At 41.5% G+C, this 22,418-nt stretch overlaps 20 non-coding genes across 20 annotated transcripts; all 20 read left to right on the forward strand.

Annotated features, from left to right (window-relative positions):
* Positions 1 to 588: 588 nt before the first annotated feature.
* On the forward strand, positions 589 to 670 carry trnas-cga. Its single transcript has one exon. It is a non-coding gene; the product is annotated as a tRNA-Ser (tRNA).
* A 710-nt stretch (positions 671 to 1,380) lies between these two features.
* Positions 1,381 to 1,462, forward strand: trnas-uga. Its single transcript has one exon. It is a non-coding gene; the product is annotated as a tRNA-Ser (tRNA).
* A 1,297-nt stretch (positions 1,463 to 2,759) lies between these two features.
* trnas-uga lies at positions 2,760 to 2,841 on the forward strand. The gene has a single exon. It is a non-coding gene; the product is annotated as a tRNA-Ser (tRNA).
* A 1,267-nt stretch (positions 2,842 to 4,108) lies between these two features.
* Positions 4,109 to 4,190, forward strand: trnas-cga. Its single transcript has one exon. It is a non-coding gene; the product is annotated as a tRNA-Ser (tRNA).
* A 710-nt stretch (positions 4,191 to 4,900) lies between these two features.
* trnas-uga lies at positions 4,901 to 4,982 on the forward strand. The gene has a single exon. It is a non-coding gene; the product is annotated as a tRNA-Ser (tRNA).
* Positions 4,983 to 5,800: 818 nt separating this feature from the next.
* On the forward strand, positions 5,801 to 5,882 carry trnas-cga. The gene has a single exon. It is a non-coding gene; the product is annotated as a tRNA-Ser (tRNA).
* Positions 5,883 to 6,813: 931 nt separating this feature from the next.
* On the forward strand, positions 6,814 to 6,895 carry trnas-uga. The gene has a single exon. It is a non-coding gene; the product is annotated as a tRNA-Ser (tRNA).
* Positions 6,896 to 7,747: 852 nt separating this feature from the next.
* Positions 7,748 to 7,829, forward strand: trnas-uga. The gene has a single exon. It is a non-coding gene; the product is annotated as a tRNA-Ser (tRNA).
* Positions 7,830 to 9,126: 1,297 nt separating this feature from the next.
* trnas-cga lies at positions 9,127 to 9,208 on the forward strand. Its single transcript has one exon. It is a non-coding gene; the product is annotated as a tRNA-Ser (tRNA).
* Positions 9,209 to 10,423: 1,215 nt separating this feature from the next.
* Positions 10,424 to 10,505, forward strand: trnas-uga. The gene has a single exon. It is a non-coding gene; the product is annotated as a tRNA-Ser (tRNA).
* A 2,624-nt stretch (positions 10,506 to 13,129) lies between these two features.
* On the forward strand, positions 13,130 to 13,214 carry trnas-cga. Its single transcript has one exon. It is a non-coding gene; the product is annotated as a tRNA-Ser (tRNA).
* A 1,182-nt stretch (positions 13,215 to 14,396) lies between these two features.
* trnas-uga lies at positions 14,397 to 14,478 on the forward strand. The gene has a single exon. It is a non-coding gene; the product is annotated as a tRNA-Ser (tRNA).
* An 847-nt stretch (positions 14,479 to 15,325) lies between these two features.
* Positions 15,326 to 15,407, forward strand: trnas-cga. The gene has a single exon. It is a non-coding gene; the product is annotated as a tRNA-Ser (tRNA).
* Positions 15,408 to 16,277: 870 nt separating this feature from the next.
* On the forward strand, positions 16,278 to 16,359 carry trnas-uga. Its single transcript has one exon. It is a non-coding gene; the product is annotated as a tRNA-Ser (tRNA).
* Positions 16,360 to 17,422: 1,063 nt separating this feature from the next.
* On the forward strand, positions 17,423 to 17,504 carry trnas-uga. Its single transcript has one exon. It is a non-coding gene; the product is annotated as a tRNA-Ser (tRNA).
* Positions 17,505 to 17,749: 245 nt separating this feature from the next.
* Positions 17,750 to 17,831, forward strand: trnas-cga. Its single transcript has one exon. It is a non-coding gene; the product is annotated as a tRNA-Ser (tRNA).
* A 1,019-nt stretch (positions 17,832 to 18,850) lies between these two features.
* Positions 18,851 to 18,932, forward strand: trnas-uga. The gene has a single exon. It is a non-coding gene; the product is annotated as a tRNA-Ser (tRNA).
* Positions 18,933 to 19,774: 842 nt separating this feature from the next.
* On the forward strand, positions 19,775 to 19,856 carry trnas-uga. The gene has a single exon. It is a non-coding gene; the product is annotated as a tRNA-Ser (tRNA).
* Positions 19,857 to 20,698: 842 nt separating this feature from the next.
* Positions 20,699 to 20,780, forward strand: trnas-uga. The gene has a single exon. It is a non-coding gene; the product is annotated as a tRNA-Ser (tRNA).
* A 1,081-nt stretch (positions 20,781 to 21,861) lies between these two features.
* trnas-cga lies at positions 21,862 to 21,945 on the forward strand. The gene has a single exon. It is a non-coding gene; the product is annotated as a tRNA-Ser (tRNA).
* The last annotated feature ends 473 nt before the right edge of the window (positions 21,946 to 22,418 follow it).

A 22,418-nucleotide genomic window follows, 5' to 3' on the forward strand; every position in this document is an offset into this window, starting at 1 on the left:
CTCTTTTTAAAATCTTATTCTCAGTGAATAGTTCACTTGTACTTTCTCTGCACATAGTTTTTTGACTTGCACATTAAACTTCCAACCTTCACAGCTTTGGAAAGGACCGAGGTTACTTGGCGCAATAACATCGATATGTCGTGCCATCAAGTTGACCATTTTGCACCAATGATGTCTGTTTCCAAATCTCAATCCCTTTACTTGCATTCCAACAGCTGCAATGGCCGAGTTCTTTAGACGTTGGACCTGAATTTCAATGGGGTCTCCCCACCCATGTTCTTACCTTGCTCGAAGCGTATAGCCCACTTCTGCTTTCTCCTCATCACTTTCCTTAGATTCCTACTGCTGCGATGGCCAAGTGGTTTAAGCATTGGAATCAAAATCCAATATGTTCTCCCTGGACAGTTTTTACAGGGTGATGATAAAGTAGACCTTTAGTAAATGGATCTGCCTCCTCTGAATTTAAATTGTCCTTACTTTATGGGCTCGTCTAACGATTGAAGTGCTCAGAAAATAGCTTATTATACTTGAAAAATATTTCAACTAGGCATTTGGATACTTTTGTCCTTGTGTGAGCTAACTCAGCAAGCTGTGATGGCCGAGAGGTTAAGGCGTTGGATTCGAAATCCAATGGGGTCTCCCCGCGCAGGTTCGAACCCTGCTCACAGCGCATTGACAAACCAGTCTTTATTTGCAACATGTCATTGGGGAGTTGATATGGATAATGTCCTTAATCCGTGGACGTGTCCTTTGATTCAGGTGCTCAGAATATATCTTCCAAGACAAAAAGGAATACTTATGTCTTTGTGTGAGCTAATTGAGAAAGTTGTGATGGCCGAATGGTTAATACGTGATTTGGCGCAATAAGATCAATATGTCGTGCCATCAAGTTTACCATTTTACACCAATGATGTCTGTTTCCAAATCCCAATCCCTTTACTTGTTCCAACAGCTGCAATGGCCGATTCTTTAGACGTTGGACCTGAATTTCAATGGGGTCTCCCCACCCATGTTCTTACCTTGCTCGAAGCGTATAGCCCACTTCTGCTTTCTCCTCATCACTTTCCTTAGATTCCTACTGCTGCGATGGCCAAGTGGTTTAAGCTTTGCAAATGAACTCCAGTGTTGTCTCCCTGTACAGTTTTTAAAACTGCTTGCATCGCATTGACAAACCAGTCTTTATTTGTAAAATAGCATTGGTGACTTGATATTGATGAAGTGCTTAATGCATAGACTTGTCCTTTGATTCAAGTGCTCAGAATATGTATTCCTTGAATAACAGTTCAAATAGGCTCTTCAGTAGACAGTCTCGTCTTTACAGAAGTAAAATTGACAGAATGAGATAAACGACTGGTTAAGGCCTGACAGTTAATATAGCAAGCTGTGATGGCCGAGTGGTTAAGGCGTTGGACTTGAAATCCAATGGGGTCTCCCCGCGCAGGTTTGAACCCTGCTCACAGCGCTATGACAAACCATTTCTTTTTTTACATATCCTTGGTGACTTGATATGGATAATGTTCTTAATGCATGGACTTGTCCTTTGATTCAAGTGCTCAGAATATATCTGCCTTGACAAGCAGTTCAAATAGGCTCTTCAGTACAGATACTGCTGTTTGTGTTAGATTTGCGATGGAAAATCTGAGAGCCAAGTGGTTAAGTCCTCAGACTTGAAACCCAATTGCGTCTCCCTGCTCTTTTTAAAATCTTATTCTCAGTGAATAGTTCACTTGTACTTTCTCTGCACATAGTTTTTTGACTTGCACATTAAACTTCCAACCTTCACAGCTTTGGAAAGGACCGAGGTTACTTGGCGCAATAACATCGATATGTCGTGCCATCAAGTTGACCATTTTGCACCAATGATGTCTGTTTCCAAATCCCAATCCCTTTACTTGCATTCCAACAGCTGCAATGGCCGAGTTCTTTAGACGTTGGACCTGAATTTCAATGGGGTCTCCCCACCCATGTTCTTACCTTGCTCGAAGCGTATAGCCCACTTCTGCTTTCTCCTCATCACTTTCCTTAGATTCCTACTGCTGCGATGGCCAAGTGGTTTAAGCATTGGAATCAAAATCCAATATGTTCTCCCTGGACAGTTTTTACAGGGTGATGATAAAGTAGACCTTTAGTAAATGGATCTGTCTCCTCTGAATTTAAATTGTCCTTACTTTATGGGCTCGTCTAACGATTGAAGTGCTCAGAAAATAGCTTATTATACTTGAAAAATATTTCAACTAGGCATTTGGATACTTTTGTCCTTGTGTGAGCTAACTCAGCAAGCTGTGATTGCAGAGTGGTTAAATCGTTGACCTCGAAATCCATTGGGTTCGCCCAGTGCAGTTTTGAACCCTGCGCGCAGCGCTTTGACAATCCAGTCTTTAATTGTTACTGATCATTGGGGAGTTGATATGGATAATGTCCTTAATCTGTGGACTTGTCCTTTGATTCAGGTGCTCAGAATATATCTTCCAAGACAAAAAGGAGTTCAAATACGCTCTTCAGAACAGATCCTGTTGGTTGTGAGATAGTCGAGCTGTTAAGGACTGCAAGATAACAGAGTAAGTTTTGATGGCAGAGTAGACTTGAAATCCAATGTTGTCTTCCTGCGCAGGGTTGAAATCTGCTCGCAGTGCTATGACAAACCAGTATTTTGAACATATCCTTGGTGACTTGATATGGATAATCTCTTTAAGACATGGACTTGTCCAGTGATTCAAGTACTCAGAATACTTTTGTCTTTTTGTGAGCTAGTTGAGAAAGCTGTGATGGCCGAGAGGTTAAGGCGTTGGATTTGAAATCCGATGGGGTCTCCCCGCGCAGGTTCGAACCCTGCTCATAGCGCATTGACAAACCAGTCTTTATTTGCAACATGTCATTGGGGAGTTGATATGGATAATGTCCTTAATCCGTGGACTTGTCCTTTGATTCAGGTGCTCAGAATATATCTTCCAAGACAAAAAGGAATACTTTTGTCTTTGTGTGAGCTAATTGAGAAAGTTGTGATGGCCGAATGGTTAATACGTGATTTGGCGCAATAAGATCAATATGTCGTGCCATCAACTTTACCATTTTACACCAATGATGTCTGTTTCCAAATCCCAATCCCTTTACTTATTCCAACAGCTGCAATGGCCGATTCTTTAGACGTTGGACCTGAATTTCAATGGGGTCTCCCCACCCATGTTCTTACCTTGCTCGAAGCGTATAGCCCACTTCTGTTTCCAAATCCCAATCCCTTTACTTGCATTCCAACAGCTGCAATGGCCGAGTTCTTTAGACGTTGGACCTGAATTTCAATGGGGTCTCCCCACCCATGTTCTTACCTTGCTCGAAGCGTATAGCCCACTTCTGCTTTCTCCTCATCACTTTCCTTAGATTCCTACTGCTGCGATGGCCAAGTGGTTTAAGCATTGGAATCAAAATCCAATATGTTCTCCCTGGACAGTTTTTACAGGGTGATGATAAAGTAGACCTTTAGTAAATGGATCTGTCTCCTCTGAATTTAAATTGTCCTTACTTTATGGGCTCGTCTAACGATTGAAGTGCTCAGAAAATAGCTTATTATACTTGAAAAATATTTCAACTAGGCATTTGGATACTTTTGTCCTTGTGTGAGCTAACTCAGCAAGCTGTGATTGCAGAGTGGTTAAATCGTTGACCTCGAAATCCATTGGGTTCGCCCAGTGCAGTTTTGAACCCTGCGCGCAGCGCTTTGACAATCCAGTCTTTAATTGTTACTGATCATTGGGGAGTTGATATGGATAATGTCCTTAATCTGTGGACTTGTCCTTTGATTCAGGTGCTCAGAATATATCTTCCAAGACAAAAAGGAGTTCAAATACGCTCTTCAGAACAGATCCTGTTGGTTGTGAGATAGTCGAGCTGTTAAGGACTGCAAGATAACAGAGTAAGTTTTGATGGCAGAGTAGACTTGAAATCCAATGTTGTCTTCCTGCGCAGGGTTGAAATCTGCTCGCAGTGCTATGACAAACCAGTATTTTGAACATATCCTTGGTGACTTGATATGGATAATCTCTTTAAGACATGGACTTGTCCAGTGATTCAAGTGCTCAGAATACTTTTGTCTTTTTGTGAGCTAGTTGAGAAAGCTGTGATGGCCGAGAGGTTAAGGCGTTGGATTCGAAATCCGATGGGGTCTCCCCGCGCAGGTTCGAACCCTGCTCATAGCGCATTGACAAACCAGTCTTTATTTGCAACATGTCATTGGGGAGTTGATATGGATAATGTCCTTAATCCGTGGACTTGTCCTTTGATTCAGGTGCTCAGAATATATCTTCCAAGACAAAAAGGAATACTTTTGTCTTTGTGTGAGCTAATTGAGAAAGTTGTGATGGCCGAATGGTTAATACGTGATTTGGCGCAATAAGATCAATATGTCGTGCCATCAAGTTTACCATTTTACACCAATGATGTCTGTTTCCAAATCCCAATCCCTTTACTTGTTCCAACAGCTGCAATGGCCGATTCTTTAGACGTTGGACCTGAATTTCAATGGGGTCTCCCCACCCATGTTCTTACCTTGCTCGAAGCGTATAGCCCACTTCTGCTTTCTCCTCATCACTTTCCTTAGATTCCTACTGCTGCGATGGCCAAGTGGTTTAAGCTTTGCAAATGAACTCCAGTGTTGTCTCCCTGTACAGTTTTTAAAACTGCTTGCATCGCATTGACAAACCAGTCTTTATTTGTAAAATAGCATTGGTGACTTGATATTGATGAAGTGCTTAATGCATAGACTTGTCCTTTGATTCAAGTGCTCAGAATATGTATTCCTTGAATAACAGTTCAAATAGGCTCTTCAGTAGACAGTCTCGTCTTTACAGAAGTAAAATTGACAGAATGAGATAAACGACTGGTTAAGGCCTGGTAGTTAACATAGCAAGCTGTGATGGCAGAGTGGTTAAGGCGTTGGACTTGAAATCAAATGTGGTCTCCCCGCGCAGGTTCGAACCCTGCTCACAGCGCTATGACAAACCATTGCTTTTTTTTACATATCCTTGGTGACTTGATATGGATAACGTACTTAATGCATGAACTTGTCCTTTGATTCAAGTGCTCAGAATATATCTGCCTTGACAAGCAGTTCAAATAGGCTCTTCAGTACAGATACTGTTGTTTGTGTTAGATTTGCGTTGGAAAATCTGAGAGCCAAGTGGTTAAGTCCTCAGACTTGAAACCCAATTGCGTCTCCCTGCTCTTTTTAAAATATTATTCTCAGTGAATAGTTCACTTGTACTTTCTCTGCACATAGTTTTTTGACTTGCACATTAAACTTCCAACCTTCACAGCTTTGGAAAGGACCGAGGTTACTTGGCGCAATAAGATCAATATGTCGTGCCATCAAGTTGACCATTTTGCACCAATGTTGTCTGTTTCCAAATCTCAATCCCTTTACTTGCATTCCAACAGCTGCAATGGCCGAGTTCTTTAGACGTTGGACCTGAATTTCAATGGGGTCTCCCCACCCATGTTCTTACCTTGCTCGAAGCGTATAGCCCACTTCTGCTTTCTCCTCATCACTTTCCTTAGATTCCTACTGCTGCGATGGCCAAGTGGTTTAAGCATTGGAATCAAAATCCAATATGTTCTCCCTGGACAGTTTTTACAGGGTGATGATAAAGTAGACCTTTAGTAAATGGATCTGCCTCCTCTGAATTTAAATTGTCCTTACTTTATGGGCTCGTCTAACGATTGAAGTGCTCAGAAAATAGCTTATTATACTTGAAAAATATTTCAACTAGGCAATTGGATACTTTTGTCCTTGTGTGAGCTAATTCAGCAAGCTGTGATGGCCGAGAGGTTAAGGCGTTGGATTCGAAATCCAATGGGGTCTCCCCGCGCAGGTTCGAACCCTGCTCACAGCGCATTGACAAACCAGTCTTTATTTGCAACATGTCATTGGGGAGTTGATATGGATAATGTCCTTAATCTGTGGACTTGTGCTCAGAATATATCTTCCAAGACAAAAGGGAGTTCAAATACGCTCTTCAGAACAGATCCTGTTGGTTGTGAGATAGTCGAGCTGTTAAGGACTGCAAGATAACAGAGTAAGTTTTGATGGCAGAGTAGACTTGAAATCCAATGTTGTCTTCCTGCGCAGGGTTGAAATCTGCTCGCAGTGCTATGACAAACCAGTATTTTGAACATATCCTTGGTGACTTGATATGGATAATCTCTTTAAGATATGGACTTGTCCAGTGATTCAAGTGCTCAGAATACTTTTGTCTTTGTGTGAGCTAATTGAGAAAGTTGTGATGGCCGAATGGTTAATACGTGATTTGGCGCAATAAGATCAATATGTCGTGCCATCAAGTTTACCATTTTACACCAATGATGTCTGTTTCCAAATCTCAATCCCTTTACTTGCATTCCAACAGCTGCAATGGTCGAGTTCTTTAGACGTTGGACCTGAACTTCAATGGGGTCTCCCCACCCATGTTCTTACCTTGCTCGAAGCGTATAGCCCACTTCTGCTTTCTCCTCATCACTTTCCTTAGATTCCTACTGCTGCGATGGCCAAGTGGTTTAAACTTTGCAAATGAACTCCAGTGTTGTCTCCCTGTACAGTTTTTAAAACTGCTGGCATCGCATTGACAAACCAGTCCTTATTTGTAAAATAGCATTGGTGACTTGATATTGATGAAATGCTTTATGCATAGACTTGTCCTTTGATTCAAGTGCTCAGAATATGTATTCCTTGAATAACAGTTCAAATAGGCTCTTCAGTAGACAGTCTCGTCTTTACAGAAGTAAAATTGACAGAATGAGATAAACGACTGGCAGTTAATAGAGCAAGCTGTGATGGCCGAGTGGTTAAGGCGTTGGACTTGAAATCCAATGGGGTCTCCCCGCGCAGGTTCGAATCCTGCTCACAGCGCTATGACAAACCATTTCTTTTTTTACATATCCTTGGTGACTTGATATGGATAATGTACTTAATGCATGGTCTTGTCCTTTGATTCAAGTGCTCAGAATATATATTCCTTGACAAACAGTTCAAATAGGCTCTTCAGTACAGATACTGTTGTTTGTGTTAGATTTGCGTTGGAAAATCTGAGAGCCAAGTGGTTAAGTCCTCAGACTTGAAACCCAATTGCGTCTCCCTGCTCTTTTTAAAATCTTATTCTCAGTGAATAGTTCACTTGTACTTTCTCTGCACATAGTTTTTTGCCTTCCAACCTTCACAGCTTTGGAAAGGACCGAGGTTACTTAAGATCAATATGTCGGGCCATCAAGTTGACCATTTTGCACCAATGATGTCTGTTTCCAAATCTCAATCCCTTTACTTGCATTCCAACAGCTGCAATGGTCGAGTTCTTTAGACGTTGGACCTGAATTTCAATGGGGTCTCCCCACCCATGTTCTTACCTTGCTCGAAGCGTATAGCCCACTTCTGCTTTCTCCTCAACACTTTCCTTAGATTCCTACTGCTGCGATGGCCAAGTGGTTTAAACTTTGCAAATGAACTCCAGTGTTGTCTCCCTGTACAGTTTTTAAAACTGCTTGCATCGCATTGACAAACCAGTCTTTATTTGTAAAATAGCATTGGTGACTTGATATTGATGAAATGCTTTATGCATAGACTTGTCCTTTGATTCAAGTGCTCAGAATATGTATTCCTTGAATAACAGTTCAAATAGGCTCTTCAGTAGACAGTCTCGTCTTTACAGAAGTAAAATTGACAGAATGAGATAAACGACTGGTTAAGGCCTGGTAGTTAATAGAGCAAGCTGTGATGGCCGAGTGGTTAAGGCGTTGGACTTGAAATCCAATGGGGTCTCCCCGCGCAGGTTCGAATCCTGCTCACAGCGCTATGACAAACCATTTCTTTTTTTACATATCCTTGGTGACTTGATATGGATAATGTGCTTAATGCATGGACTTGTCCTTTGATTCAAGTGCTCAGAATATATCTGCCTTTACAAGCAGTTCAAATAGGCTCTTCAGTACAGATACTGCTGTTTGTGTTAGATTTGCGATGGAAAATCTGAGAGCCAAGTGGTTAAGTCCTCAGACTTGAAACCCAATTGCGTCTCCCTGCTCTTTTTAAAATCTTATTCTCAGTGAATAGTCCACTTGTACTTTCTCTGCACATAGTTTTTTGACTTGCACATTAAACTTCCAACCTTCACAGCTTTGGAAAGGACCGAGGTTACTTGGCGAAATAAGATCAATATGTCGTGCCATCAAGTTGACCATTTTGCACCAATGATGTCTGTTTCCAAATCTCAATCCCTTTACTTGCATTCCAATAGCTGCAATGGCCGAGTTCTTTAGACGTTGGACCTGAATTTCAATGGGGTCTCCCCACCCATGTTCTTACCTTGCTCGAAGCGTATAGCCCACTTCTGCTTTCTCCTCATCACTTTCCTTAGATTCCTACTGCTGCGATGGCCAAGTGGTTTAAGCATTGGAATCAAAATCCAATATGTTCTCCCTGGACAGTTTTTACAGGGTGATGATAAAGTAGACCTTTAGTAAATGGATCTGTCTCCTCTGAATTTAAATTGTCCTTACTTTATGGGCTCGTCTAACGATTGAAGTGCTCAGAAAATAGCTTATTATACTTGAAAAATATTTCAACTAGGCATTTGGATACTTTTGTCCTTGTGTGAGCTAACTCAGCAAGCTGTGATTGCAGAGTGGTTAAATCGTTGACCTCGAAATCCATTGGGTTCGCCCAGTGCAGTTTTGAACCCTGCGCGCAGCGCTTTGACAATCCAGTCTTTAATTGTTACTGATCATTGGGGAGTTGATATGGATAATGTCCTTAATCTGTGGACTTGTCCTTTGATTCAGGTGCTCAGAATATATCTTCCAAGACAAAAAGGAGTTCAAATACGCTCTTCAGAACAGATCCTGTTGGTTGTGAGATAGTCGAGCTGTTAAGGACTGCAAGATAACAGAGTAAGTTTTGATGGCAGAGTAGACTTGAAATCCAATGTTGTCTTCCTGCGCAGGGTTGAAATCTGCTCGCAGTGCTATGACAAACCAGTATTTTGAACATATCCTTGGTGACTTGATATGGATAATCTCTTTAAGACATGGACTTGTCCAGTGATTCAAGTGCTCAGAATACTTTTGTCTTTTTGTGAGCTAGTTGAGAAAGCTGTGATGGCCGAGAGGTTAAGGCGTTGGATTCGAAATCCGATGGGGTCTCCCCGCGCAGGTTTGAACCCTGCTCATAGCGCATTGACAAACCAGTCTTTAATTGCAACATGTCATTGGGGAGTTGATATGGATAATGTCCTTAATCCGTGGACTTGTCCTTTGATTCAGGTGCTCAGAATATATCTTCCAAGACAAAAAGGAATACTTTTGTCTTTGTGTGAGCTAATTGAGAAAGTTGTGATGGCCGAATGGTTAATACGTGATTTGGCGCAATAAGATCAATATGTCGTGCCATCAAGTTTACCATTTTACACCAATGATGTCTGTTTCCAAATCCCAATCCCTTTACTTGTTCGTTGGACCTGAATTTCAATGGGGTCTCCCCACCCATGTTCTTACCTTGCTCGAAGCGTATAGCCCACTTCTGCTTTCTCCTCATCACTTTCCTTAGATTCCTACTGCTGCGATGGCCAAGTGGTTTAAGCTTTGCAAATGAACTCCAGTTTTGTCTCCCTGTACAGTTTTTAAAACTGCTTGCATCGCATTGACAAACCAGTCTTTATTTGTAAAATAGCATTGGTGACTTGATATTGATATTGATATTGATGAAGTGCTTAATGCATAGACTGAGAGCCAAGTCCTCAGACTTGAAACCCAATTGCGTCTCCCTGCTCTTTTTAAAATCTTATTCTCAGTGAATAGTTCACTTGTACTTTCTCTGCACATAGTTTTTTGACTTCCAACCTTCACAGCTTTGGAAAGGACCGAGGTTACTTAAGATCAATATGTCGGGCCATCAAGTTGACCATTTTGCACCAATGATGTCTGTTTCCAAATCTCAATCCCTTTACTTGCATTCCAACAGCTGCAATGGTCGAGTTCTTTAGACGTTGGACCTGAATTTCAATGGGGTCTCCCCACCCATGTTCTTACCTTGCTCGAAGCGTATAGCCCACTTCTGCTTTCTCCTCATCACTTTCCTTAGATTCCTACTGCTGCGATGGCCAAGTGGTTTAAACTTTGCAAATGAACTCCAGTGTTGTCTCCCTGTACAGTTTTTAAAACTGCTTGCATCGCATTGACAAACCAGTCTTTATTTGTAAAATAGCATTGGTGACTTGATATTGATGAAATGCTTTATGCATAGACTTGTCCTTTGATTCAAGTGCTCAGAATATGTATTCCTTGAATAACAGTTCAAATAGGCTCTTCAGTAGACAGTCTCGTCTTTACAGAACTAAAATTGACAGAATGAGATAAACGACTGGTTAAGGCCTGGTAGTTAATAGAGCAAGCTGTGATGGCCGAGTGGTTAAGGCGTTGGACTTGAAATCCAATGGGGTCTCCCCGCGCTGGTTCGAATCCTGCTCACAGCGCTATGACAAACCATTTCTTTTTTTACATATCCTTGGTGACTTGATATGGATAATGTGCTTAATGCATGGACTTGTCCTTTGATTCAAGTGCTCAGAATATATCTGCCTTTACAAGCAGTTCAAATAGGCTCTTCAGTACAGATACTGCTGTTTGTGTTAGATTTGCGATGGAAAATCTGAGAGTCAAGTGGTTAAGTCCTCAGACTTGACTCCCTGCTCTTTTTAAAATCTTATTCTCAGTGAATAGTTCACTTGTACTTTCTCTGCACATAGTTTTTTGACTTGCACATTAAACTTCCAACCTTCACAGCTTTGGAAAGGACCGAGGTTACTTGGCGCAATAAGATCATTATGTCGTGCCATCAAGTTGACCACTTTACACCAATGATGTCTGTTTCCAAATCCCAATCACTTTACTTGCATTCCAACAGCTGCAATGGCCGAGTTCTTTAGACGTTGGACCTGAATTTCAATGGGGTCTCCCCACCCATGTTCTTACCTTGCTCGAAGCGTATAGCCCACTTCTGCTTTCTCCTCATCACTTTCCTTAGATTCCTACTGCTGCGATGGCCAAGTGGTTTAAGCATTGGAATCAAAATCCAATATGTTCTCCCTGGACAGTTTTTACAGGGTGATGATAAAGTAGACCTTTAGTAAATGGATCTGTCTCCTCTGAATTTAAATTGTCCTTACTTTATGGGCTCGTCTAACGATTGAAGTGCTCAGAAAATAGCTTATTATACTTGAAAAATATTTCAACTAGGCATTTGGATACTTTTGTCCTTGTGTGAGCTAACTCAGCAAGCTGTGATTGCAGAGTGGTTAAATCGTTGACCTCGAAATCCATTGGGTTCGCCCAGTGCAGTTTTGAACCCTGCGCGCAGCGCTTTGACAATCCAGTCTTTAATTGTTACTGATCATTGGGGAGTTGATATGGATAATGTCCTTAATCTGTGGACTTGTCCTTTGATTCAGGTGCTCAGAATATATCTTCCAAGACAAAAAGGAGTTCAAATACGCTCTTCAGAACAGATCCTGTTGGTTGTGAGATAGTCGAGCTGTTAAGGACTGCAAGATAACAGAGTAAGTTTTGATGGCAGAGTAGACTTGAAATCCAATGTTGTCTTCCTGCGCAGGGTTGAAATCTGCTCGCAGTGCTATGACAAACCAGTATTTTGAACATATGACTTGATAGGAATCTAAGACATGGACTTGTCCAGTGATTCAAGTGCTCGGAATACTTTTTGTCTTTGTCTTTGTGTGAGCTAATTGATTTGGCGCAATAAGATCAATATGTCGTGCCATCAAGTTTACCATTTTACACCAACTGTTTCCAAATCCCCAATCCCTATAACTGTTCCAACAGCTGCAATGGCCGATTATTTAGACGTTGGATCTGAATTTCACTGGGGTCTCCCCACCCATGTTCTTACCTTGCTCGAAGCGTATAGCCCACTTCTGCTTTCTCCTCATCACTTTCCTTAATGGGGTCTCCCCGCGCAGGTTCGAACCCTGCTCACAGCGCTATGACAAACCATTGATTTTTTTTACATATCCTTGGTGACTTGATATGGATAATGTGCTTAATGCATGGACTTGTCCTTTGTTTCAAGTGCTCAGAATATATCTGCCTTGACAAACAGTTCAAATAGGCTCTTCAGTACAGATACTGTTGTTTGTGTTAGATTTGCGATGGAAAATCTGAGAGCCAAGTGGTTAAGTCCTCAGACTTGAAACCCAATTGCGTCTCCCTGCTCTTTTTAAAATCTTATTCTCAGTGAATAGTCCACTTGTACTTTCTCTGCACATAGTTTTTTGACTTGCACATTAAACTTCCAACCTTCACAGCTTTGGAAAGGACCGAGGTTACTAGATCAATATGTCGTGCCATCAAGTTGACCATTTTGCACCAATGATGTCTGTTTCCAAATCTCAATCCCTTTACTTGCATTCCAACAGCTGCAATGGCCGAGTTCTTTAGACGTTGGACCTGAATTTCAATGGGGTCTCCCCACCACCATCTTCTTACCTTGCTCGAAGCGTATAGCCCACTTCTGCTTTCTCCTCATCACTTTCCTTAGATTCCTACTGCTGCGATGGCCAAGTGGTTTAAGCATGGGAATCAAAATCCAATATGTTCTCCCTGTACAGTTATTACAGGGTGATGATAAAGTAGACCTTTAGTAATTGGATCTGTCTCCTCTGAATTTAAATTGTCCTTACTTTATGGGCTCGTCTAACGATTGAAGTGCTCAGAAAATAGCTTATTTGACTTGAAAAATATTTCAACTAGGCATTTGGATACTTTTGTCCTTGTGTGAGCTAACTCAGCAAGCTGTGATTGCAGAGTGGTTAAATTGTTGACCTCGAAATCCATTGGGTTCGCCCAGTTCAATTTTGAACCCTGCGCGCAGCGCTTTGACAATCCAGTCTTTATTTGTTACTGATCATTGGGGACTTGATATGGATAATGCTTGGACATGTCCTTTGATTCAAGTGCTCAGAATTTATCTTCCATGACAAACATTTAAAGTAGGCTCTTCAATAGCGATAATATGGTCATTTTAGAGGTAAAATGGACAGAACGAGATAGTGGGCTGGTTAAGGCATCGTAGCTAACAGGAGAAGCTGTGATGGCCGAGAGGTTAAGGCGTTGGATTCGAAATCCAATGGGGTCTCCCCGTGCAGGTTCGAACCCTGTCTGTTTCCAAATCCCAATCCCTTTACTTGTTCCAACAGCTGCAATGGCCGATTCTTTAGACGTTGGACCTGAACTTCAATGGGGTCTCCCCACCCATGTTCTTACCTTGCTCGAAGCGTATAGCCCACTTCTGCTTTCTCCTCATCACTTTCCTTAGATTCCTACTGCTGCGATGGCCAAGTGGTTTAAACTTTACAAATGAACTCCAGTGTTGTCTCCCTGTACAGTTTTTAAAACTGCTTGCATCGCATTGACAAACCAGTCTTTATTTGCAACATGTCATTTGGGAGTTGATATGGATAATGTCCTTAATCCGTGGACTTGTCCTTTGATTCAGGTGCTCAGAATATATCTTCCAAGACAAAAAGGAGTTCAAATAGGCTCTTCAGAACAGATCCTGTTGGTTGTGAGATAGTCGAGCTGTTAAGGACTGCAAGATAACAGAGTAAGTCTTGATGGCAGAGTGGACTTGAAATCTTGTCTTACTGCGCAGGGTTGAAATCTGCTCGCAGTGCTATGACAAACCAGTATTTTGAACATATGACTTGATAGGAATCTAAGACATGGACTTGTCCAGTGATTCAAGTGCTCGGAATACTTTTTGTCTTTGTCTTTGTGTGAGCTAATTGAGAAAGTTGTGTTGGCCGAGTGGTTAATACGTGATTTGGCGCAATAAGATTAATATGTTGTGCCATCAAGTTTACCATTTTACACCAATGATGTCTGTTTCCAAATCCCCAATCCCTTTACCTGTTCCAACAGCTGCAATGGCCGATTCTTTAGACGTTGGACCTGAATTTCACTGGGGTCTCCCCACCCATGTTCTTACCTTGCTCGAAGCGTATAGCCCACTTCTGCTTTCTCCTCATCACTTTCCTTAGATTCCTACTGCTGCGATGGCCAAGTGGTTTAATCTTTGCAAATGAACTCCAGTGTTGTCTCCCTGTACAGTTTTTAAAACTGCTTGCATCGCATTGACAAACCAGTCTTTATTTGTAAAATAGCATTGGTGACTTGATATTGATGAAGTGCTTAATGCATAGACTTGTCCTTTGATTCAAGTGCTCAGAATATGTATTCCTTGAATAACAGTTCAAATAGGCTCTTCAGTAGACAGTCTCGTCTTTACAGAAGTAAAATTGACAGAATGAGATAAACGACTGGTTAAGGCCTGGTAGATAACATAGCAAGCTGTGATGGCCGAGTGGTTAAGGCGTTGGACTTGAAATCCAATGGGGTCTCCCCGCGCAGGTTCGAACCCTGCTCACAGCGCTATGACAAACCATTTATTTTTTTACTTGATACTTGATATGGATAATGTGCTTAATGCATGGACTTGTCCTTTGATTCAAGTGCTCAGAATATATCTGCCTTGACAAACAGTTCAAATAGGCTCTTCAGTACAGATACTGTTGTTTGTGTTAGATTTGCGATGGAAAATCTGAGAGCCAAGTGGTTAAGTCTTCAGACTTGAAGCCCAATTGCGTCTCCCTGCTCTTTTTAAAATCTTATTCTCAGTGAATAGTCCACTTGTACTTTCTCTGCACATAGTTTTTTGACTTGCACATTAAACTTCCAACCTTCACAGCTTTGGAAAGGACCGAGGTTACTAGATCAATATGTCGTGCCATCAAGTTTACCATTTTACACCAATGATGTCTGTTTCCAAATCCCCAATCCCTATAACTGTTCCAACAGCTGCAATGGCCGATTCTTTAGACGTTGGACCTGAATTTCACTGGGGTCTCCCCACCCATGTTCTTACCTTGCTCGAAGCGTATAGCCCACTTCTGCTTTCTCCTCATCACTTTCCTTAGATTCCTACTGCAGCGATGGCCAAGTGGTTTAAGCTTTGCAAATGAACTCCAGTGTTGTCTCCCTGTACAGTTTTTAGAACTGCTTGCATCGCATTGACAAACCAGTCTTTATTTGTTACTGATCATTGGGTACTTGATATGGATAATGCTTGGACATGTCCTTTGATTCAAGTGCTCAGAATTTATCTTCCATGACAAACATTTAAAGTAGGCTCTTCAATAGCGATAATATGGTCATTTTAGAGGTAAAATGGACAGAACGAGATAGCGGACTGGTTAAGGCATTGCAGCTAACAGGAGAAGCTGTGATGGCCGAGAGGTTAAGGCGTTGGATTCGAAATCTGATGGGGTCTCCCCGCGCAGGTTCGAACCCTGCTCATAGCGCATTGACAAACAAGTCTTTATTTGCAACATGTCATTGGGGAGTTGATATGGATAGTGGACTTGTCCTTTGATTCAGGTGCTCAGAATATATCTTCCAAGACAAAAAGGAGTTCAAATAGGCTCTTCAGAACAGATCCTGTTGGTTGTGAGATAGTCGAGCTGTTAATGACTGCAAGATAACAGAGTAAGTTTTGATGGCAGAGTGGACTTGAAATCCAATGTTGTCTTCCTGCGCAGGGTTGAAATCTGCTCGCAGTGCTATGACAAACCAGTATTTTGAACATATCCTTGGTGACTTGATATGGATAATCTCTTTAAGACATGGACTTGTCCAGTGATTCAAGTGCTCAGAATACTTTTGTCTTTGTGTGAGCTAATTGAGAAAGTTGTGATGGCCGAATGGTTAATACGTGATTTGGCGCAATAAGATCAATATGTCGTGCCATCAAGTTTACCATTTTACACCAATGATGTCTGTTTCCAAATCCCAATCCCTTTACTTGTTCCAACAGCTGCAATGGCCGATTCTTTAGACGTTGGACCTGAATTTCAATGGGGTCTCCCCACCCATGTTCTTACCTTGCTCGAAGCGTATAGCCCACTTCTGCTTTCTCCTCATCACTTTCCTTAGATTCCTACTGCTGCGATGGCCAAGTGGTTTAAGCTTTGCAAATGAACTCCAGTGTTGTCTCCCTGTACAGTTTTTAAAACTGCTTGCATCGCATTGACAAACCAGTCTTTATTTGTAAAATAGCATTGGTGACTTGATATTGATGAAGTGCTTAATGCATAGACTTGTCCTTTGATTCAAGTGCTCAGAATATGTATTCCTTGAATAACAGTTCAAATAGTCTCTTCAGTAGACAGCAAGCTGTGATGGCCGAGTGGTTAAGGCGTTGGACTTGAGATCCAATGGGGTCTCCCCGCGCAGGTTCGATCCCTGCTCACAGCGCTATGACAAACCATTTCTTTTTTTACATACATATGGATAATGTGCTTAATGCATGGACTTGTCCTTTGATTCAAGTGCTCAGAATATTGACAAACAGTTCAAATAGGCTCTTCAGTACAGATACTGTTGTTTGTGTTAGATTTGCGATGGAAAATCTGAGAGCCAAGTGGTTAAGTCTTCAGACTTGAAACCCAATTGCGTCTCCCTGCTCTTTTTAAAATCTTATTCTCAGTGAATAGTCCACTTGTACTTTCTCTGCACATAGTTTTTTGACTTGCACATTAAACTTCCAACCTTCACAGCTTTGGAAAGGACCGAGGTTACTAGATCAATATGTCGTGCCATCAAGTTGACCATTTTGCACCAATGATGTCTGTTTCCAAATCTCAATCCCTTTACTTGCATTCCAATAGCTGCAATGGCTGAGTTCTTTAGACGTTGGACCTGAATTTCAATGGGGTCTCCCCACCCATGTTCTCACCTTGGTCGAAGCGTATAGCCCACTTCTGCTTTCTTCTCATCACTTTCCTTAGATTCCTACTGCTGCGATGGCCAAGTGGTTTAAGCATTGGAATCAAAATCCAATATGTTCTCCCTGTACAGTTTTTACAGGGTGATGATAAAGTAGACCTTTAGTAATTGGATCTGTCTCCTCTGAATTTAAATTGTCCTTACTTTATGGGCTCGTCTAACGATTGAAGTGCTCAGAAAATAGCTTATTTGACTTGAAAAATATTTCAACTAGGCATTTGGATACTTTTGTCCTTGTGTGAGCTAACTCAGCAAGCTGTGATTGCAGACTGGTTAAATCGTTGACCTCGAAATCCATTGGGTTCGCCCAGTGCAGTTTTGAACAATCCAGTCTTTATTTGTTACTGATCATTGGGGACTTGATATGGATAATGCATAGACTTGTCCTTTGATTCAAGTGCTCAGAATATGTATTCCTTGAATAACAGTTCAAATAGGCTCTTCAGTAGACAGTCTCTCTCCAGTCTTTACAGAAGTAAAATTGACAGAATGAGATAAACGACTGGTTAAGGCCTGGTAGTTAACATAGCAAGCTGTGATGGCCGAGTGGTTAAGGCGTTGGACTTGAAATCCAATGGGTGCTCCCCGCGCAGGTTTGAACCCTGCTCACAGTGCTATGACAAACCATTTCTTTTTTTACTTGATACTTGATATGGATAATGTGCTTAATGCATGGACTTGTCCTTGCACTTGATATGGATAATGCTTGGACATGTCCTTTGATTCAAGTGCTCAGAATTTATCTTCCATGACAAACATTTAAAGTAGGCTCTTCAATAGCGATAATATGGTCATTTTAGAGGTAAAATGGACAGAACGAGATAGCGGGCTGGTTAAGGCAGAGTAGCCAACAGGAGAAGCTGTGATGGCCGAGAGGTTAAGGCGTTGGATTCGAAATCCAATGGGGTCTCCCCGCGCAGGTTTGAACCCTGCTCACAGCGCTTTGACAAACAAGTCTTTATTTGCAACATGTCATTTGGGAGTTGTCCTTTGACTTGTCCTTTGATTCAAGTGTAAAATAGCATTGGTGACTTGATATTGATGAAGTGCTTAATGCTTTAATGATTCAAGTGCTCAGAATATGTATTCCTTGTCCTTTGATTCAGGTGCTCAGAATATATCTTCCAAGACAAAAAGGAGTTCAAATACGCTCTTCAGAACAGATCCTGTTGGTTGTGAGATAGTCGAGCTGTTAAGGACTGCAAGATAACAGAGTAAGTTTTGATGGCAGAGTGGACTTGAAATCCAATGTTGTCTTCCTGCGCAGGGTTGAAATCTGCTCGCAGTGCTATGACAAACCAGTATTTTGAAGATATCCTTGGTGACTTGATATGGATAATCTCTTTAAGACATGGACTTGTCCAGTGATTCAAGTGCTCAGAATACTTTTGTCTTTGTGTGAGCTAATTGAGAAAGTTGTGATGGCCGAGTGGTTAATACGTGATTTGGCGCAATAAGATCAATATGTCGTGCCATCAAGTTTACCATTTTACACCAATGATGTCTGTTTCCAAATCCCCAATCCCTTTACTTGTTTCAACAACTGCAATGGCCGATTCTTTAGACGTTGGACCTGAATTTCACTGGGGTCTCCCCACCCATGTTCTTACCTTGCTCGAAGCGTATAGCCCACTTCTGCTTTCTCCTCATCACTTTCCTTAGATTCCTACTGCTGCGATGGCCAAGTGGTTTAAGCTTTGCAAATGAACTCCAGTGTTGTCTCCCTGTACAGTTTTTAGAACTGCTTGCATCGCATTGACAAACCAGTCTTTATTTGTAAAATAGCTTTGGTGACTTGATATTGATGAAGTGCTTAATGCATAGACTTGTCCTTTGATTCAAGTGCTCAGAATATGTATTCCTTGAATAACAGTTCAAATAGGCTCTTCAGTAGACAGTCTCGTCTTTGCAGAAGTAAAATTGACAGAATGAGATAAACGACTGGTAGTTAGCATAGCAAGCTGTGATGGCCGAGTGGTTAAGGCGTTGGACTTGAAATCCAATGGGGTCTCCCCGCGCAGGTTCGAACCCTGCTCACAGCGTTATGACAAACCATTTATTTTTTTTACATATCCTTGGTGACTTGATATGGATAATGTGCTTAATGCATGGACTTGTCCTTTGATTCAAGTGCTCAGAATATATCTGCCTTGACAAACAGTTCAAATAGGCTCTTCAGTACAGATACTGTTGTTTGTGTTAGATTTGCGATGGAAAATCTGAGAGCCAAGTGGTTAAGTCTTCAGACTTGAAACCCAATTGCGTCTCCCTGCTCTTTTTAAAATCTTATTCTCAGTGAATAGTCCACTTGTACTTTCTCTGCACATAGTTTTTTGACTTCCAACCTTCACAGCTTACGAGGTTCACGAGGTTACTTAAGATCAATATGTCGGGCCATCAAGTTGACCATTTTGCACCAATGATGTCTGTTTCCAAATCTCAATCCCTTTACTTGCATTCCAACAGCTGCAATGGTCGAGTTCTTTAGACGTTGGACCTGAATTTCAATGGGGTCTCCCCACCCATGTTCTTACCTTGCTCGAAGCGTATAGCCCACTTCTGCTTTCTCCTCATCACTTTCCTTAGATTCCTACTGCTGCGATGGCCAAGTGGTTTAAGCTTTGCAAATGAACTCCAGTGTTGTCTCCCTGTACAGTTTTTAAAACTGCTTGCATCGCATTGACAAACCAGTCTTTATTTGTAAAATAGCATTGGTGACTTGATATTGATGAAATGCTTTATGCATAGACTTGTCCTTTGATTCAAGTGCTCAGAATATGTATTCCTTGAATAACAGTTCAAATAGGCTCTTCAGTAGACAGTCTCGTCTTTGCAGAAGTAAAATTGACAGAATGAGATAAACGACTGGTAGTTAGCATAGCAAGCTGTGATGGCCGAGTGGTTAAGGCGTTGGACTTGAAATCCAATGGGGTCTCCCCGCGCAGGTTCGAACCCTGCTCACAGCGTTATGACAAACCATTTATTTTTTTTACATATCCTTGGTGACTTGATATGGATAATGTGCTTAATGCATGGACTTGTCCTTTGATTCAAGTGCTCAGAATATATCTGCCTTGACAAACAGTTCAAATAGGCTCTTCAGTACAGATACTGTTGTTTGTGTTAGATTTGCGATGGAAAATCTGAGAGCCAAGTGGTTAAGTCTTCAGACTTGAAACCCAATTGCGTCTCCCTGCTCTTTTTAAAATCTTATTCTCAGTGAATAGTCCACTTGTACTTTCTCTGCACATAGTTTTTTGACTTCCAACCTTCACAGCTTACGAGGTTCACGAGGTTACTTAAGATCAATATGTCGGGCCATCAAGTTGACCATTTTGCACCAATGATGTCTGTTTCCAAATCTCAATCCCTTTACTTGCATTCCAACAGCTGCAATGGTCGAGTTCTTTAGACGTTGGACCTGAATTTCAATGGGGTCTCCCCACCCATGTTCTTACCTTGCTCGAAGCGTATAGCCCACTTCTGCTTTCTCCTCATCACTTTCCTTAGATTCCTACTGCTGCGATGGCCAAGTGGTTTAAGCTTTGCAAATGAACTCCAGTGTTGTCTCCCTGTACAGTTTTTAAAACTGCTTGCATCGCATTGACAAACCAGTCTTTATTTGTAAAATAGCATTGGTGACTTGATATTGATGAAATGCTTTATGCATAGACTTGTCCTTTGATTCAAGTGCTCAGAATATGTATTCCTTGAATAACAGTTCAAATAGGCTCTTCAGTAGACAGTCTCGTCTTTACAGAAGTAAAATTGACAGAATGAGATAAACGACTGGTAGTTAGCATAGCAAGCTGTGATGGCCGAGTGGTTAAGGCGTTGGACTTGAAATCCAATGGGGTCTCCCCGCGCAGGTTCGAACCCTGCTCACAGCGCAATGACAAACCATTTATTTTCTTTACATATCCTTGGTGACTTGATATGGATAATGTGCTTAATGCATGGACTTGTCCTTTGATTCAAGTGCTCAGAATATATCTGCCTTGACAAACAGTTCAAATAGGCTCTTCAGTACAGATACTGTTGTTTGTGTTAGATTTGCGATGGAAAATCTGAGAGCCAAGTGGTTAAGTCTTCAGACTTGAAACCCAATTGCGTCTCCCTGCTCTTTTTAAAATCTTATTCTCAGTGAATAGTCCACTTGTACTTTCTCTGCACATAGTTTTTTGACTTGCACATTAAACTTCCAACCTTCACAGCTTTGGAAAGGACCGAGGTTACTAGATCAATATGTCGTGCCATCAAGTTGACCATTTTGCACCAATGATGTCTGTTTCCAAATCTCAATCCCTTTACTTGCATTCCAATAGCTGCAATGGCCGAGTTCTTTAGACGTTGGACCTGAATTTCAATGGGGTCTCCCCACCCATGTTCTCACCTTGGTCGAAGCGTATAGCCCACTTCTGCTTTCTTCTCATCACTTTCCTTAGATTCCTACTGCTGCGATGGCCAAGTGGTTTAAGCATTGGAATCAAAATCCAATATGTTCTCCCTGTACAGTTTTTACAGGGTGATGATAAAGTAGACCTTTAGTAATTGGATCTGTCTCCCCTGAATTTAAATTGTCCTTACTTTATGGGCTCGTCTAACGATTGAAGTGCTCAGAAAATAGCTTATTTGACTTGAAAAATATTTCAACTAGGCATTTGGATACTTTTGTCCTTGTGTGAGCTAACTCAGCAAGCTGTGATTGCAGACTGGTTAAATCGTTGACCTCGAAATCCATTGGGTTCGCCCAGTGCAGTTTTGAACAATCCAGTCTTTATTTGTTACTGATCATTGGGGACTTGATATGGATAATGCTTGGACATGTCCTTTGATTCAAGTGCTCAGAATTTATCTTCCATGACAAACATTTAAAGTAGGCTCTTCGATAGCGATAATATGGTCATTTTAGAGGTAAAATGGACAGAACGAGATAGCGGACTGGTTAAGGCATCACAGCAAACAGGAGAAGCTGTGATGGCCGAGAGGTTAAGGCGTTGGATTTGAAATCCAATGGAGTCTCCCCCCGCGCAGGTTCGAACCCTGCTCACAGCGCATTGACAAACCAGTCTTTATTTGCAACATGTCATTTGGGAGTTGATATGGATAATGTCCTTAATCTGTGGACTAGTCCTTTGATTCAGGTGCTCAGAATATATCTTCCAAGACAAAAATGAGTTCAAATAGGCTCTTCAGAACAGATCCTGTTGGTTGTGAGATAGTCGAGCTGTAAGATAACAGAGTAAATGGCAGATGGCAGAGTGGACTTGAAATCCAATGTTGTCTTCCTGCGCAGGGTTGAAATCTGCTCGCACTGCTATGACAAACCAGTATTTTGAACATATGACTTGATAGGAATCTAAGACATGGACTTGTCCAGTGATTCAAATCAAATCAAATCAAATTTATTTATATAGCCCTTCGTACATCAGCTGATATCTCAAAGTGCTGTACAGAAACCCAGCCTAAAACCCCAAACAGCAAGCAATGCAGGTGTAGAAGCACGGTGGCTAGGAAAAACTCCCTAG

Source organism: Oncorhynchus mykiss, chromosome 28 (assembly GCF_013265735.2).
Source record: "Oncorhynchus mykiss isolate Arlee chromosome 28, USDA_OmykA_1.1, whole genome shotgun sequence".
In the NCBI taxonomy this organism is placed as follows: Eukaryota; Metazoa; Chordata; class Actinopteri; order Salmoniformes; family Salmonidae; genus Oncorhynchus; species Oncorhynchus mykiss.